General features: G+C 34.5%; 1 protein-coding gene across 2 annotated transcripts in view; it reads left to right on the top strand.

The window, feature by feature from the left end:
• Window positions 1-10,406: 10,406 nt before the first annotated feature.
• The window catches only part of ASB2 (ankyrin repeat and SOCS box containing 2), a 34,336-nt gene continuing 33,422 nt past the window's right edge, over window positions 10,407-11,320 (top strand). Inside the window, exon 1 of one of the 2 annotated variants that reach the window (XM_058162619.1) lies at window positions 10,407-10,707. The gene's annotated coding sequence lies outside the window, so the exon portion shown is untranslated. The remainder of the gene's footprint in view (window positions 10,708-11,320) is intronic. The other variant, XM_058162618.1, reaches the window with a different exon arrangement.

Raw genomic sequence — 11,320 nt, 5'->3', positions numbered from 1 at the left:
ACAACAAGAAGCAATGGGTGGAAACTAACCAAGGAGAGAAGCAACTTAGAACTAAGGAGAAATTTCCTGACACTTAGAACAATTAATCAGTAGAACAACTTGCTTCCAGAAGTTGTGAATGCTCCAATATTGGAAGTTTTTAAGAAGATGTTAGATAACCATTTGTCTGAAGTGGTGTAGGGTTTCCTGCCTAAGCAGGGGGTTGGACTAGAAGACCTCCAAGGTCCCTTCCAACTCTGTTATTCTAAATATCACAGCTCAATAGTTAAAAGGTATGTGTTGTTTTCAGAAGGTTCCAGATTCACCACTAATATTTCAAAGGGCCAAAGCTTTGTGGCAAGATGGATGGCAATCACATTTAATGAATAATAATATAAAAAAAACAGAAATTGTTTTCAATCTGCACATGTAGCACTTGGCAAAACACAGTATGCTGTCATCTTAGGCAGTTTCTTACAGTGTTGTCTTAAAGTAACTTGGGAAATAACTTGAGAAATTGTACCCCCTGTTTCCCAGGGCTGAGCTCTATCATTAAACAGAATGAAAAAGCTTCTTCAGGGGATAAAGCACAGAGAACAGCAGCCAAAGGTTATAGAATGTCATTCACTCAACCCTGGAGACTCTGTAACATTTTCTACAGCATTTGTAAAGTATTTCGTCTGCCCAACGGTGTTAAAATAAGATTTGCCTAAAGGGATATTAGTTAGGGGGCGTAACATTTTGAATGTGAAATATAATGACTATGAAACATTCTGTTTATTTATTTTTATTTATTTGCAGGATGATTGGAACAAATCATTTTAGACTTTCTTCACTGCTCTACAAATTATTTGGTCAATGGTCTTTTGAAAGAAGTTTTGTACCCAAAAGTTTTATTACCCAAAGCTTATTTGTCATAGCTGTTTGGAAATCACCCATCTCTTACCCTTTACAGCTGTGCTTCTCAACTTCAGCAGCTTTAAGATTGGTGGAGTCCAACTCCCAGAATTCTCCTCAAAATTAATGTTGCACTAACCTATACTGTATTATTTTCCTTTTTCTTGAACACATTTTCCCTTTTGAAAGAGAAGGTGCTCAGGCATGGTTCAGTGAGCATTTGCTGAAATCAAACTTGCTTAGATAACCCTTTAAATCCATTTTCATAGATAATTATCCTAACCAAACTATTTGCTTTGTTCCTAGTAAGTGAACCACTCCTGGTTATTCTTCAGATCCTAGACTAACATGCTTCAGCTTAAATATTTAAACCAGTCATTTTAAATGCTCTAAGTTATCCACGGGTAGAAAAGCAGTTTTAGACTAATATAGCCTTCCACCCAATTTCCTTGCCTCCAATTTCTTGACAATTGGAAAGTATTGGACCCTTGGCCCTCTCGGGTTTATAGCCCTTCTCACAGGAATCCAGTTCAGGCAAGGCACTCAGATTTAAGATTCCTTATGTGACAGGTTCTATTTATCAAATTAAAGATGCTATCATTATGAAAGCCTTATCTCAGATCATGGACCACTTAACTTTTGAAGATGAAAACCTGTATATATTTAATTTATACATTGTTATTTTCCTATTACTGCATCAGCAGAAATAGATTGAAAGTTCTATCTTTGATATTGAAATGCCTAATATTTTACTGCATCAATGGTCAGTTGTTCAAAATTCTGGATGTACTTTTCTGTTTGGAAGCTATTTACTGTAAACGTACAGAACTGATAACTCCTATTTAACAGCTTCTGATTCAAAGCTTCAATCTGCCTTCTCTCCCACTCATTTTAGCATAGTTATTATTTTCCTTCTGTTAGTATTATTTGGAAGTGTAATGTATTTGAATTTTAGGAGGGAAATTTGGACGGGAAAATGCACGTTGCTGATTGGCTGATGCCTCAGCCAAAATACTATTTAAAGAGGGGTTTTTGCCTGTTGGCTTTTGCTGGGATCACAATAAACCAAAGAGTTGTTGTCACTTGTATCGTCTCCTGCCTCTTCATTGCCCGAACTTAACGGGAAGATTTTTTTCCCCTCTTCATTTAAAATTGTATGAACTTGTTGTTAGGATGTTTTAAAAACGTGAGCCAGATGAGCATTTATCTTATTAATATAAACATATGTCCATAATCCAACAAAAATAAAATAAAAATAAATTTAAAAAATAATAATTTAGAAATAACTAATTAATTAAAAAGAAAACAAAAAATACCCAAATAATTTAAATGGCAGACTTGATGGACCATTATGTTTCCTTCTGCTGTCAGTTTTCTACATTTCTACATTTCTAATATGTTTGTTTGTTGGGTTCATCTTTCCAGTTTAAGTTGATTTCTGTTATTGCTGTGTAGTTTGTTTATCATATCATTAGATATAATCCAGAAGCCTGCCATGTTTGTTAAGTGTGGTGTTATTTTTAACTGACTTAAATGCTACACATTTGATGGTATGTTGTGCAACAGATATATTTTAGCGTCATCTGACATTTTGTCCAGACACTTGTGCTAATTTTAACTTCACAGCGTAGATATAGGGCAAACAAATAAATGTCAGTTTTTCAAAACAAGTTGGTGATTGGAAAATCTGATTCCTTTGAAATGATTTTACTAGCAAGTGATTGAGGCAATTAAGATTGTACTTAGATCAAATTTTATAATTGCTTATATAAACGTTTCTGAAATGCGGTGTTAGAAACTGGTATTTTGGAATGGAAAAGAGGTAAAGAGGAAAGTTATTCATAATAATACCCATGGAAAGGCTATGATTCAAGAGTGAAATTCAGCAGGTTCTAACAGATTCTAGAGAACCGGTAGCAGAAATTTTGAGTGGTTCGTAGAACCGGCAAATACCACCTTTGGCTGGCCCCAGAGTGGGGAGGAAATGGAGATTTTGCAGTATCCTTCCCCTGCCACGCCCACCAAGCAACGCCCACAGAACCAGTAGGGAATAAATTTGAATTTCACCCCTGCTATGATTCTATTTTACTCCCAAGACTGCCTCACTTCTAGGCCCATCCCCAAAGCCAAAATGTTGTGTATGAATTAGTTTTAGTTTAGTTTTATTAAATTTCTATAGAATATCTATGGGAAGAGCCTATGTACTTAAACCTGAGGAATCAGAAATCTCAAACATGTATAAAGCCACTGTGGGTTGCAGAAATAAGTTTATATCTGCAGATGTTCATGCTAAATGTTGGGTTGTTGTAGACCAAGATAAAAGACAATCTAAAGGGGGAAGATAGGTTTCTCTGAACTTTTTCCAATGAGGTATCCCTAACATCCTATGGTGCAGCAAGAGTTGTAGAAAACAGGAGAAAAAGTTACATATATTCACTACTTTTTCGGTACTGATTGAACCATGGCCTACAGGAATATGCTGAACCCCTATTTTGTGGCTTAGAAATTGCGGGGTCCAATATTTTTAGAAAGCTAATAAGGTGATACATTCTCTTTCTGATTTTCCATGGGGAAAAACTGAAACTTTAATTTAAGTCTTAATACAGATACTCTTCCACGTAACAACAGTTCATTTAATGACCATTCAAAGTGGCACGGAAAAAAGGGGCTTATGATCATTTTTCACACGTCCATTTCAACATCCCCAAGGTCACATGATCAAAATTCATGCTTGGCAACTGACTCATATTTATGAACGTTGCAGTTTCCCAGGGTCATGTTTCTGTGACCTTCTAACAAGCAAAGTCAATGGGGAAACCAAAGTTCACTTAACAACTGTGTTACTAATTTAACAATGGCAATGATTCACTTAACGACTGTGGCAAGAAAGGTCATAAAATGGGGCAAAAATCATTTAACAAACGTCTCACGCAGCAACATAAATGTTTGGCTCAATTGTGGTCATAAGTTGAGGACTACATGTAAAAAATGAAATACCTACCATATTTTTTTAAGACTTTAGCCACTAAAAGATTTTCATTCTGTTTTTTTTATTGGGAAAATTTTTACACATATTTGGGCTGGTTTTAGGCCTGGACTTAAAATTCTATAGGCAATTAGCAAGCTTAAGGACTAGAGTTAGTCATGTGGAGACATTTACAGTAATGTAATGCATGTTAGTTTATATTTATTTATTTATTTATTTATTTTTATTTATTTAATCATATTTATATACCGCCCTATCTCCCGAAGGACTCGGGGCGGTTAACAGGCACTTAAAAAACATATAAATACATAAATACAACATAAAAACAATTAAAAAACTTATTCTAAAAGCCCGATAGTTAAAATTATGATTAAAAATATAAAACTAAAACCCAATTTAAAACCCATAAATTTAAAATCTAACTCAGTCCCGCGCAAATAAATAAGTGTGTTTTAAGCTCGCGGCGGAAGGTCCGAAGGTCCGGAAGCTGACGAAGTCAGCTTTAAGAAGTCCTTAAATTCTTATAGAATTTAAGTCAGCCATTGGGGATAGATAAGCTCCCCATTCCACAAACAATTTTTCTGATTAAAATTACTTCTGTTCTTTATTTTGATCTTCAGTTTTGCTAGTTAGTGTGTGGACTCATTATCTGCCATTGAGTCAGTATTAGTTTTTAGTAATCACAATTAGCCCTTATCTAGTATGATCTGATATATTTTCTTACAGTTATTTTCCTTCAAACCAGAGTTGGACCAGATTTACTTCACATAAAGATTTACCCCTTCAAAAACACAACAAAGGACTAAGAGATTCAAGTTAGTGAGCATTAGGCTGATGCTGTCAGATTGGTAAGCGGTCAGGTTGGTGAGCATTAGGGAGGGCCATTTTACTGGAGGCCCCACACTTGTGGAATTCTTTCTTTTAAACATTTCTCATCAACGTTTCTCTTAAATCCTCAGAAATGGACCCAACATCTTATTTGATTTGATTTTACCAAATCAACTCTTATTTTTGTTACCAGGCCCATTTATGTGTTTTTAATCTAACATTGTTTTCTTATGATATTTTTATCAGTTTCATTTCTTTATGTTTTTTTTATAAACTATCTCCTGAAATCTTGCCCTATGATACATAATAGTGACTGAGGTAAGTTATAAATTGATGGTAATGGATGATGATGATGATGATGGTTCCTGCAGTTGTTTTGCACCTCTGTTTTCTCTGCACTATTCCTTAATCTTTATAAATGAAAAATGGTCAGTTTGTAGTAAATGTCCTTTAAACATTTCTCTTCATTTAGGTCAAATGTGCATGATGTCAAGATACTGGCTATTTTTACAGGTCAAAATCATGTCAGGACTGAATCTTAGCTCTTAAACCAGTTTGGTACCGTAATGAGTAGACCTTCAATCACACACTTTTAGTAATAATTATGATTATTGCTTTCCTTGCTCTGCTTTGACTACTGCTAACTGGACAAGCTTTCTAAATATTTCTTAAAATTCAGAAACAAAGCTTTAATTAAAAATTCTTCTTAACCACATCTGAAAACAAATGATATTTGCTAAGCAAAGACCAGATAGACAGCCATGTTTATTCACTAAGGGACTGTATATTTGTATACACTCCCCTTTATTTTAGTTTAAAATCCAGTTCTATTTATAACTCTATGTTCCACGTTAACTTTACTTCAGTTCTGAAGCTGTATGCCTGACCTTCTCTTGATATTTACACAAAGTGAATCTAAGAGTGTAATAACAGTCAGTTCTTCTAAGGTTTGACTTATCAGCCTAAGACAGGAGACAGCTAAAATGGCATTGAGAGGCTCAGCTAACTATACTGTTTCTGTATACCAGTTTTCCCATATTGGCATTTTTGAAGTATATTCAAACAGGGTTAGACAACATAATACCCAATAGGCTGTGTGACATTAGATAGATATTGAAGGAGAAAGAAGGGGCAACGAGGAAGAGGAAGAGATGGTGGAGGAAGGGCTGTTCACATCCTGCAAATGAAGGAGGGTTTTTTTTCCTGCTACAGTAACCACAATACAGAACAATAAAACTCCATGCATGAAAGCATGATATAATATAATAACTGTATGTCTTTGCTATGAGAGTGTAGTAGAAAGTATATATATCCTTCAGAGTGACTGGCTATCTGGTTAAGAGAGATTAGGACCAATTCTAAGCCTATTTATCACACTTTTTCTTAAAATGGAACCCTAATTATGCGCATTAATTCTTCATTAGGTCCTTAGACCTCTGTATTTTCCATACAGATAGAGCTAAGCTATCTCCAATTCCCAAAACACAACTTTCTGAGCCTTATGGGATGGTCCTTTTCCTGCTGTTGCAAACCGCAGTTAAGATACGTTTTTTCCAATGGTCCTTTGGAAACAGGTTTAACAGGTGAAGTTTACTGTAGAAATTACAGTAAGTAATTTGGGGGCCATATATGTTCGCTTGTATGTGTGTGCATGCTTACCAAGCTATTTTGTGTATGTTTTTGCTTATTATAAGCTATCTAAAATTGTAGGATGGGACCTCCTATTTAAATATATATCAGATCTTAATGGATGTAATTGCTCAACTTATTTAGAGCAGACTTCCATATTAGTGCAGAGTTGAAAAGAAGGTTAATTTTAGTTTTAGAAACCAACCGGGGCTTTCTCATGCCAGAAACAGAAACCTTTCCTGAAAACTGCACTTCTCACTTAATTTTGCTGCTTTCAGTTCCTCTCTGTCTTCTGATTTATTTATTTATTTATTTTTGCAAGCCTCTCTTCCTCTTTGCCATTCCTTTCTCTTGGCAGTTCATGGTTTGATGACGTTATCACAGTTCTATTTAGAGCAGGAGTGGGCAACTATGGCCCCTGAGCATGACTAGCTCAGGAATTCTGGGAGTTGAAGTCCAGAGGTCATAAAGGGGCCTAGTTGCCCATCCCCGATTTAGAGTTTACTTTAGTATAAGTACCACATTCTCCAAAGACAAAAGTTTAAGGATTTAGCTCTGCAGGTGACATATAATGAACTTTTACAAATGCTGTGCACTTAAATATAAAATTATGAACATTAAATGGACATGCTGGAGGAATTTCTCCTGCAGGATCCATGATGCTAATGAAGACTAATCGTTTTTATTTGGCATTCTTAATCTGTTTGGTAAAACTCTGAGTTGCTCTCTGGCATCCATTCAAATCCGCCAGGCAAAAGGCAAAGCTATTTCTATATGAGCTTTTGAATATGACTGTTTATTAGATATTATAGTTGTGCTGAACATGGCTTTGGCTAAAGTAATTATACAGAGAAATTGGAAGTGTGATATTATTCTAGGTGTCAAAGGAATGGTTCTTGGATATGTGTGATTTATCTGTTTTGAAATAGACAGTATAAAAGATAAATGGTTGCAACAATATGTATTAGTATGGCAGACATTTTGGGATATCGTATAATAATATATTGTATTACAATTGAATTCATTAATAAGTCGGTGACTGTCGACCAGACAAAATAGATTTTTTTTCTTTCTTAGTTTGTATTTTTCAAATTTTTATTTTTTTTCTTTAAGATTAAAGATTGTCTTTAATCTAACCATAAACTCACTAAATCAATAAAAAAAATCTATTTCTACTCAATATAAATTGGAATGACATTTTAATATATGTGTATGTGTGTGTATTATATATATACAAAAATAACCAAACGCAAAAATATCCCACATACACACATATGTATAAAATAATGCTAAACTTCATGTTCTCAAATAAGCATGCAGCCCTATAATTACATGAGAGTGAGTGTCAAACATAATGGGATATTGTAAATAGATAAGCCGCCCTGAGTCTTTGGAGAAGGGCGGGATATAAATGCAGATAATAATAATAATAATAATAATAATAATAATAATAATAATAATAATAATAATAATAATAATAATAATAATAATAATAATAATAATAATATATAGATTAACACATCTACCTTAAAAGTAAATTTGTCAACTGATTGGTGAATTTTAGCTGATTAATAATTAAGTTTATAATTTATTTACTAATTCCTTATCTTTGCTTATTGCTAAAACCCCAATAATTTTCAGGAAAGATGAAAGAACTACTTCATTATTTTAAAAAAACAAAAGTTATTCAACTGCTGGCAAAGAAAGACATATTTAATATTTTCCTTCTCATTATTTTGGTTTCTTGACTTGTATCTAGTCAAGTTGTAAATTCAAGCAGCAGAGACTAAGGGATGAAGTCTTTGAGATCAAGGGGAAAATCACCCCCCACTCTGGAGTTATAAAATGGGCAATATTTAAACTCTTTGGTCATAGAAATGAATGGAATGCCATCTTCATGCTTGGTCCAGACCAGTTGAAGTCCACAAGTCCTAAAGTTGCCAAGGTTGGAGACCCCTGGTCTAGAAGCACATATACTACCGTCCCAGTGAGAAGGGACTCACCTCCTCAGTAGAATATCTTAATGATGACTCAAACTGGTCACTGACCATTCATGGATAGAAAAAGTGTATAAGAGGGCTTGTGTTTCTGCATAATGATAAATGCTACAACACTGGAAATTTTTAAGAAAATGTTGGAAAACCATTTGTCTGAAATGGTGTAGGGTTTCCTGCCTGGGCAGGGGGTTGGACTAGAAGACCTCCAAGGTCCCTTCCAATTCTGTTATTTATTATTATCCCTAATTCTCATCCATTTGAACTTTTGGCTTGTTTCTGAATGTCACTTCTTGCTTTGCCTTTTGTCTCACCTCAGATGGTTGTCTGTTGTGCAGCCTTGAGGGGCAGGAACTGAGGCCAGATTTTTCTAATGCTCAGTGGTCTAGTACAATTTTAAGAATGTCCTTTATCATTTTTGGAAGGTCTTGCCTTAGCACAAATAAATATTTCCCATAGTCTGAAGTTTCACCACTGATGGTCAGCTGGATTTGATATATCTAAGGAAAATAATGCCTCTGAGTTCCTTCGTCCAACCAATGATGTCTGTGCAGCCAGCAGAGTTCAAAGAATAGCACAAACAGATGCATTCCTTGATAGATGCATGCCTTGAATTCAGAAATGATGGCCTATATTTTGTTCTGGTAACAGTATGAAATATAACATCTAAGACATTGCATTGCACCAGGCTTTCAGAAAACAAACAGGAAGGGATGTTAATTCAAAGAATATTAAGGGCGTCTATTTTTCCACCATTAATGTACTCCAAATGTTATTGAATTCTGTTAACAAAACAGAATGACTTTGTAGAACTTTTTATCAAACTGAATTAGAGAAGCTGACTAATTAAAGGAAAGTCACACTGTTTGATCAAGCTTTTTCTGAAAAATCAATGACAAAATATTGTGGCACCAGGAAAAGAACATACTACATATAACATCTCTCCCAGACCTCTCATTTCATCATGATAATTGCCATATTTTTTCTTTACTTTCTATTAATTTTATTGTATTTTTTGTTGCTTGTTCTGACACACCCAGAATAGTAGTAGTAGTAATTTTTAAGCTGGGATACAGTAGTGTCAGTTTTGTTACATCAACACAATTATCCCTCTAAAGATTTATTTTATTTATTTATTAAAGTAAAGCCCTCTTTTCATTAAAATAATCCTATAGAGCAGGGGTGTCAAACTCGTGTCATCACAGTGGAGTCATGTGATGTATTGTTACTTTTTTCCCCTTCACTAAACCAGGCATGGGTGTGGCCAGTGCGTGACACATCCGGCCCATGGGCCGTGAGTTTGACAGCCCTTCTATAGAGGATTGTTACAATTGAGTTCCTGGAAATTGGTTAGAAGATAATAGTCTTTACCTACAATCTCTTTCTATTTTCATTTTAAGTCTGTGATTTAAAAAAAAAAGTTGGTTTACACATCAAACAAAGCTGTATTTTGTTTATTTTTTTTACTTGGGACATTGTGAATTATAGACCATGGTTGTGCCTTAGTCATGTATTAACTAACTGTGGATAACTAATACATTTTGCTTAGCCCAACATGCGAACTGAGACTTCAACCCTATCCAATTTTTATATCCAGTTGAATTAAAAGTCTTATCTAAAAAGCAGACAATTAAATATTCTTTAAAAGTTCAAGAGTTCCAATGCAAAATTTCTAATTTTCTAGGTGCTTTGCCCCTATGATGAAAAATGGTGAGTAATACCTGTTGTTATAGAAGTTACAGTTTGTTAATTCAGATATAGAGATCTGTCCTACATCTTCTCCAGTGAACTAAGGCAGCACTTTTCCACTCTTTAAAAACTTTCAGCCAATTTTTAATCCTCCCATTATCCCTGACCTCTTTGTTCTCATTGATGGAATTTGGAGTCTTAAAAGTACCAGAAGAGAAACAATCTTAGAGAAAGCCAGGACTATAAATGAAGTAGATGTGCTAAAGAGAATCACAGGCAGTTTTTCCTCCTTTCACCATCAGCAGAATGGCCATATATGGTCTACTTGTCCAGGACAGCAAATAAATGGTGATATAATAAAGGGGCTGGCTTTGTGTCATTTAGTGAAAGGAAGTTGGGCAAAGTGAAGTTGTACAAATTATAATGCTACAGAAAGAAGTCTAAAGAGAAGAAACAAGTCATTTTGTTTCAAACTTCAGACAGGAAATTTGATATGCAGAACAACTTACATTTTGGCTTGTAAATGTTGATCATGGGGTGATCCAGAAATAAACTCCAGACTTCAAAGCAAGAGAAAGTTCAAAGCTGCTCTGCATTTTATCAACACAGAGAGACAGGAGAGCAATGCATCCAAAAGGGAATATTCTGATTTAATAGTCCATGAAAATATAATTCTGCAGTAAACAACTTTCTACAAATTACAAGGTAATCATGCATGGTTTAAGTGTATTATCTTGGTCCAGGATTAATCTTGCATGTAATATGCATAATTTTTCTTCTCTCCAAATGCTGAATTGTAATGAATTGGCTATGAGAAAGAATTTACACATGCAGTAGGTAGACAAATGTCATACTTTTAAAATATATCTTATTTTGAATTTAAATTACTTTCTACAAGGTACATATCTGTATGCATTTCTCCAGGAACTACTTCTGAAATATACTATGGGAATATGAACGTCTTCCAGTTACTAAATCCATTTCACAGACAAGAGGAAAAGTCATTTGAAATTACAATTTATTTTATTCAGATAGTTTTGAGCTCTTTATACCAGTAGTGTGGATGAATGGATGCAGTGATAAGCAGTAAATACTTGTTGCACTAAGTGATTTGCCAACTTTACTTCATAAACAGCTGTTTAGGCAGCTGAAGATGGATGGGATTTATTTGCTCAGAAATATTTCATCATCAGGGACTGCCCTACTTTGTGCTGAACCAGCTTGTAAATATATTTGGCAATTCTCGATCTACAAGTTATTCAGTTCATCTAAAGATATTGGATTGAGAAATCTGCAAATTAATGTCGGTGTTTGGAAA

Source organism: Ahaetulla prasina, chromosome 1 (assembly GCF_028640845.1).
Source record: "Ahaetulla prasina isolate Xishuangbanna chromosome 1, ASM2864084v1, whole genome shotgun sequence".
In the NCBI taxonomy this organism is placed as follows: domain Eukaryota; kingdom Metazoa; phylum Chordata; class Lepidosauria; order Squamata; family Colubridae; genus Ahaetulla; species Ahaetulla prasina.
This window is presented reverse-complemented; position numbering and strand designations above follow the sequence as displayed.